At 34.2% G+C, this 6,605-nt stretch overlaps 1 long non-coding RNA gene across 3 annotated transcripts in view; it reads left to right on the forward strand.

Annotated features, from left to right (window-relative positions):
• The window catches only part of LOC141381189 (uncharacterized), a 54,141-nt gene that overhangs the window by 15,627 nt on the left and 31,909 nt on the right, over positions 1–6,605 (forward strand). Inside the window, exon 3 of one of the 3 annotated variants that reach the window (XR_012400954.1) lies at positions 5,636–6,577. The exons of the other annotated variants lie outside the window; for them this stretch is intronic. This is a non-coding gene — a long non-coding RNA (uncharacterized lncRNA). Of the gene's footprint in view, positions 1–5,635; positions 6,578–6,605 lie in introns of those variants that run through there. 3 annotated transcript variants of the gene reach the window in all.

A 6,605-nucleotide genomic window follows, 5' to 3' on the forward strand; every position in this document is an offset into this window, starting at 1 on the left:
TTTTTTTTAAAAGCCATTTTAGGGACAATATTATTAGCCCCTTTAAGCTTTATATATTTTTTATATAGTCTACAGAACAAACCATCATTATACAATAACTTGCCTAATTACCCTAACCTGCCTAGTGAACCTAATTAACCTTTAAATGTCACGTTGAGCTGTATAGAAGTGTTTTAAAAAATATCTAGTAAAATATTATTTACTGTCATCATGGCAAAGATAAAATAAATCAGTTATCAGAGATGAGTTATTAAAACTATTATATTTGAAAATGGGTTGAAAAAAATCTTCTCTGTTAAACAGAAATTGGGGAAAAAAACTAGAGGGCTAATAATTCAGGGGGCCTAATAATTCTGACTTTAACTGTATATAAAAGACAACACAATTGTGTCCACATCAAACAATATTTAAAACGATAAATGATTTCATTTACACAATCAGACTAGATTAAATGAATGAGATTTCATTTGTAAGTGTTTCAAGTGTTCATGAATATACAATGTGAAATTATGGGTGAAATCATTTTCTATCATCATTCAGCATAAATAATTATATATAAAACTTATTTCGACCTGTACTGTGATCATACTAAGTTAAAAACTAACAGTTCGTAATTTTAATTTTGAGGCTTTTTATTTAAATAAATTATATTTTTTTATTTTTGTATAACTATGATAAGTGAAGGTCATAGTCATAAAAAAGCATTATTCAGTAGATGCACAAATCATTAAAACCATAACAAAAACAAACATGGCCCTATGTACCATTTCCACAACATCTTTGAATGCATTTAATGCTTGTAATTGTGAAGGAATCTGTGACGTGTGTCAGGTCTGTGCAGGTCATCTGCAGCCTGAAGCAGTAAATCAGGCCACGTTTCAGTGAACTCGGATGCAGCGTACAAACAAATTCAACCTTGTGATCAGCCTCCTTCATGCACAGTGGGAAAGCAGTGTTGAGCGTGTTTATAAACACTGCATCAGTCACACTGGAAATATTTCTAGCCCATAAAATTGAAACGGGAACCTTCTGAACCTGACTTCCATCACGTCTGCCTATAGCCTGTACAAGTCAACGCTGATCCAGAGAGACTGAATGAAAGAGATTCCATACATAACTGATGAGAAGAGATGAGGTCACATGGGGAAGAAAGTTTGCTTTAAGCATGTGGGTCGCTGTCAGTGAAAGGGTGCAGATGATTAAATAAACTGAAGGAGAGGACTGAAAAACTTTTTTATGCTGAAAATTAAAGGTGTAGTAACTTGCCTAAATGCTAATCAGTTAGCATAATATATTTCAAACACTGTCTCCCCCCTGGAGTCTAAAGCCATGCCTCCTGAAATCGCGAATGCACATTTTAAATATGACAGAGACCCACTAAATCAATGGTCTCAAACTGAATTCCTGGAGGGCCGCAGCTCTGTATAGTTTAGCTCCAACTAGGCGCACTGCTAAACATACAGCTCTACCGGGGCACAGCACCCCCTCAAAAAACAATTAAAATAAATAAATAAATAAAAAAATGTAAATATTATATATATATATATATATATATATATATATATATATATATATATATATATATATATATATATAGTTTTAAAAACAAAATTGTTTACATCATTTTTAGTTGTGAATCAGTTTTAATAAAACAAATCAGCTAAATAAAATAATAATAAAACAGCTAAACAAATCAATTAAAAATACATTTAAGTACAAAAGGTGCATTTTAGAACTTTTGAGCCCCATGGAATTGGAATTGCTAAGGGCTCCCAAATCACTATAGTTCGGCTTAGCTTTATTTACTTCTATTTTTAAAATATATTTATTCTTTATTTTTGTCCTGTCTCTGTCATTCTGTTACACTGTATTGTAGAAGCTCTGTCACTAAAACAAACTCTTTGTACGCGTCAACAAACCTGGCAATAAATGCTCTTTCTGATTCTGATGAAGCTATTTCACAGATAAATCACTGCATATATGTGACCCTGGACCACAATTGCAGTCTTATGTAGTACAGTTTTAACAACAGCTAAAAAATACATTATGTGGTTGTTTTTTTTATTTTTATGAAATTTAAAAAAACAGAATATTAAGTAAAGGTCATGTTCAGGAAAGTCATTTTTTGCAAATTGTAAATATTCTCAAAATAAAACAAAACTTTTTTTTGCATGGCTATTTGGACGATTTCATAGTGATTTTCTCAATATTTGTAGTTTTTTAACAATCAGATTTCAGACTTTTAAATAGCCTAGTTGTATGTTAACCAAATACTGTCATATCCTAAAGTAAACATCAATGGAAAGCTTTTTGTATTCGATGTATAGTTAATTTCCAAATTTCAAATGTTAAAAAGCTCTAAGGTTCCATGCAACTGTAACAACAACAAAGAAATGAAAGCTTACTGTTACGATAGATCTAGTGCACATTTATGATACGAGCATTTCCAGCGTTATGGATGTGACATTTGCAGTTAAAACTCAAAATCTTAAAAATCTGTAGAGTAAAACATGAATCTGTAAACTTGTATTCTTTAAATGAGGAAAATAAACATGCGTTATGGATGTGACCAATAAAGTGAGCGAGTTTACAGTAACATGCTTTGTAGAAATTCTGTGAATTAAACTGCACAACCCAAAATAAATTATGCTAATTAAAAGGATAAGAGTTGGCCCACTATAAAACAAAAATGATTGATTTTATTTTATTTTATTTAACATGTTTGCATTTATGAGAAAAAAAGCTTTGATATGGATGTGACAGATATGACATTGCCAGTTGTGACTTTGGTAAATCAAATCAAATAGTTTAAAAACATTTACAAGACATTTTTGAGTATTTCTAAAGTACTGTAAAATACTTGCTTACAATAAACTTTATCCGTATTTTGGTGAATTTTTTTTTATGGCAAGGTTGACATTTGCATGGAATTGCTCATACAACATTTACTAACATAGTTATTATTCTTCTCGTGAACAGGCCTCTCTCTGTTGACATGCTTTTGTGATTAAGCTATGAAATCTGGTAACACAAAACTGTCCTGCTTTCCCCTTTCAGCTGTATCATGATTTCACTAGTTTAAATGTTTTGTAATATGAACCGGTAAACAATGGCACAGGTATGCTTTAGCCAGGATGCATCACAAAAGACTGAATGCTGACTGAATACTTGTATAATAGGTCAGTGAGACAGCAGTTTCACTGATCCTGTGCATAATAATTACATTATGATTATGCAAGAGTGTTTTGGTAGGGTGTTGTCAAGAGGATGCACGCAACTGCAAAGATGCAGCTCAAGTGATTTAATATACATAAAACACATAAGTCTACTTTATTGTTTCACACATCGTTTGTAAAATACCTAATTAAATAATGCCATCATTTCACTGTAAAACCCAACAGTCAACTTGATCAAATAAGTGTAGTAAACTCAAAATTGACTGAAAGTTAATTCTACTCATTTGAAAGGTTTTGAACTCAGTGATGAAGGTAATGAGTTAATTAAATACCTCATTACTTCAACTTAAATGGAGAAAGTTCACAGTACTCATATAGATTGTTTTTTTACTTAAATGGTTTTAAATGAGTTTTACAGTATTCATTTGGTTAGAGTTCTTTTCATTTATCGTGTTTTACTGTGCTCAAATTACTTCATTTACGCAAATATTAAGTTCACAGTACTCGTTAGGATTAGTGTTTGAACTTAAATGGTTTGTTGCGATGAGTTTCCTCAAACAGTTTGAGTTCTTAACTTTTTGGGTTTAACAGCGTAGGGCCAGACAGAATCTGCAGATATTTTTTGCTATTTCTGCTGAGAATATATAATAAATAAGATAGAAAATAAATAAAAAATCTATGCAGAATGATTTTTAGGAGTATCGCTAACAACATAATATATGAAATCAACAATTAATTATAATAAATTATTGTCTCAAATTACAGAAATATTAGTAAAATAAATTAAAAACTGAATAAATATAATTGTACAAACATTTACACAAGTAAAATACATAGACTTAACGATGGGCTAAAAGTCTGTGGATTTCTACGCGTGCAGATTTATCATTTAGCATAATAAATAATAGTTGTGTAAAAATTAAACTTACTCAATTTGGGTTTTGGGAGATGGCAAACTGGGAGATGACCAGCAAAAACCTGCTTGGCCAACCTAGAAGACAAGCCAAAACCAGCTAAGTCCAGCTTAAACCAAGCTGGTTATTCCAGCTGGTCTCTCAGCCTGACTAGTTTAGACCAGGCTGAAATAGCCAAACCCCCTCTAAAACCAGACTGGTACATAGGCTAAAACCATCCAACCGGCTTACGAGTTAAGATGTTTTTTTTCCACCCAAGAGTTTTATTTTAAATCAATATTTATTTCCTTGTCGAACTGGTATTTTAATAAGTGGATTTTGTAAATATTGCATTAGTCAATTTTGAATTAAGACGAACAGAATCTAGTTAAGCAAGATCCTCTAGCATTAAAATAAATAAAGTATTAGATGTTTATTGCTTTTATGCTTGAAATAAAACTCTTATCTTGACCAATATATTTTCAGCTAAATGTTTGAATCTATTCCTTTAGCTTTTGTTCAGTCAGGCTAGTTACCAAGATAATGTTATACATTTGCCATTTTTGTGTATCCGTTTTTAAGTAATTCTGACATTTCAGATTTATTGCAAATATTTCATGTATGGTGCCTGGAAAATACTTTGTAAAGATCATTGTGCATGTATGCATTTTAACTCCTACTTTCAATAATTCTCTAACGTAAATTTTTCGTCTTTTTCCAAAGGTGGAATATTAGTAAAGAAAAGTTCTCCTTTCAGCTAGTGCAGTGCCTCTGCTTAGATCTAAGTCTGCTGTGAGGCAAAGCATGTCAGAGCAGCAGTGGAGAATGAATGCATTAGTTCCCCCAAGTGGATATTTTGAAGTACTGACAGCGACACCACTGCTAAGCCTGACCTAATTTTCCCGCCTATTGCTCTATATCACGTTGTACTGCTGAAGTGATCTATAATTAAGTCTCTCACGTACATATAAGATTTGTTATGCATATTTAGCGGTAAACATAAGCAGTCTAGAACTGTGGAATCTGCACACTGCGTTACTGCCTGTGGAAAACAAAAGTTTTATTTTGTGTTTCTCTAACTATCAGTTGCGAACAGGCCAATGCCTTGTTAAAGACAGTAAATCCACAGCAAAATGCCAAAATAAGCTAAAAGAGTGCTGAAATGAGCGCCGCAGCAGGTTTTGGGTGTAATTTTGAGGCGCTGCTATAAAGAGCGAAGCGGCAGAAGCTCTTGGCAGCATCAGTGCGGCAGAAGGAGACGCTTCTCTTTTGGCAAAGTCACAATTTAACACAAAACCACTGGCGGACACGCGGAAAAATCGCAATGTTGTTTACAAAAGCGACTAATAGGGATCACATTTCACATCTTTTAAGATCTTATGCTCAATTATCAGAAGGGAGAGCAGTATGCTATGCACCAGGCAGAAGTCATAAATAAGAGCACATGAAAAAGGTTAAGTAAAACTTCCACAGTAATGTAGGCTTAACATTTGAACAGGGAATTAAGACACGTTAATGATTCAATAATTCAAGCATAAATACACTCACCGGCCACTTTATTTTTAGGTATGCCTGTGACTTTAAACGTGGCGAGGTTGTTGGTGCCAGACAGGCTGGTCTGAGTATTTCAGAAACTGCTGATCTACTGGGGTTTTCAACCATCTCGGGTTTATAGAGAAGAGTCCGCAAATGCCTTGTTGACTCCAGAGGTCAGAGGAGAATGGCCAGACTGGTTCAAGCTGATAGAAAGGCAACAGTAACTCAATCAACCACTCGTTACAACCGAGGTCTGCAAAAGAGCCTCTCTAAACAATCAACACGTCCAACCTTAAGGTGGATGGGCTAAAGAAGCAGAGGACCACACCGGGTGCCACTCCTGTCAGCCAAGGACAGGAAACTGAAGCTAAAATTTGCACAGGTTCATCAAAATTGGATCATAGAAGTCTGGAAAACTGCCTGGTCTGAGGAGTCTCGATCTCTGCTGCGACATTTAGATGGTACAGTAGGGTCAGAATTTGGCCTCAACAACATGGATGTATCCATCCTGCCTTGCATCAACGGTTTAGACTGGTGTGTAATGGTGTGGGGGATATTTTCTTGGCACACTTTGGGCCCATTAGTACCAATTGAGCATCGTGTCAACACCAGAGCCTACCCAAGTATTGTTGCTGACCATGTCCATCCCATTATGACCACAGTGTCCCCATCTATTGATGGCTACTTCCTTCAGGATAACACACCGTAACTGCAATATGGACCAAAATCTCTCAGGAATATTTCCAGTAGCTTGTTGAATCTATGCCACTTTATTTAAGAAATAAGGCAGTTCAGAAGGCGAAAGGGGGTCCAACCCTGTGTATAACAAAGGTGTACCTATTAAAGTGGCCAGTTAGTATGTAAATATTGATAGAAATAAAGATTTCTTGAGCGCTAAATTACATCATTTAAAGTATGACCTAAAGGATCTAAAATAAAAGATAAGAAAATCATGATATCGATATCATGTCCTAGATTGCAAAATGCCATGTAAATTACA

This window comes from Danio rerio, chromosome 3, assembly GCF_049306965.1.
Source record: "Danio rerio strain Tuebingen ecotype United States chromosome 3, GRCz12tu, whole genome shotgun sequence".
In the NCBI taxonomy this organism is placed as follows: Eukaryota; Metazoa; Chordata; class Actinopteri; order Cypriniformes; family Danionidae; genus Danio; species Danio rerio.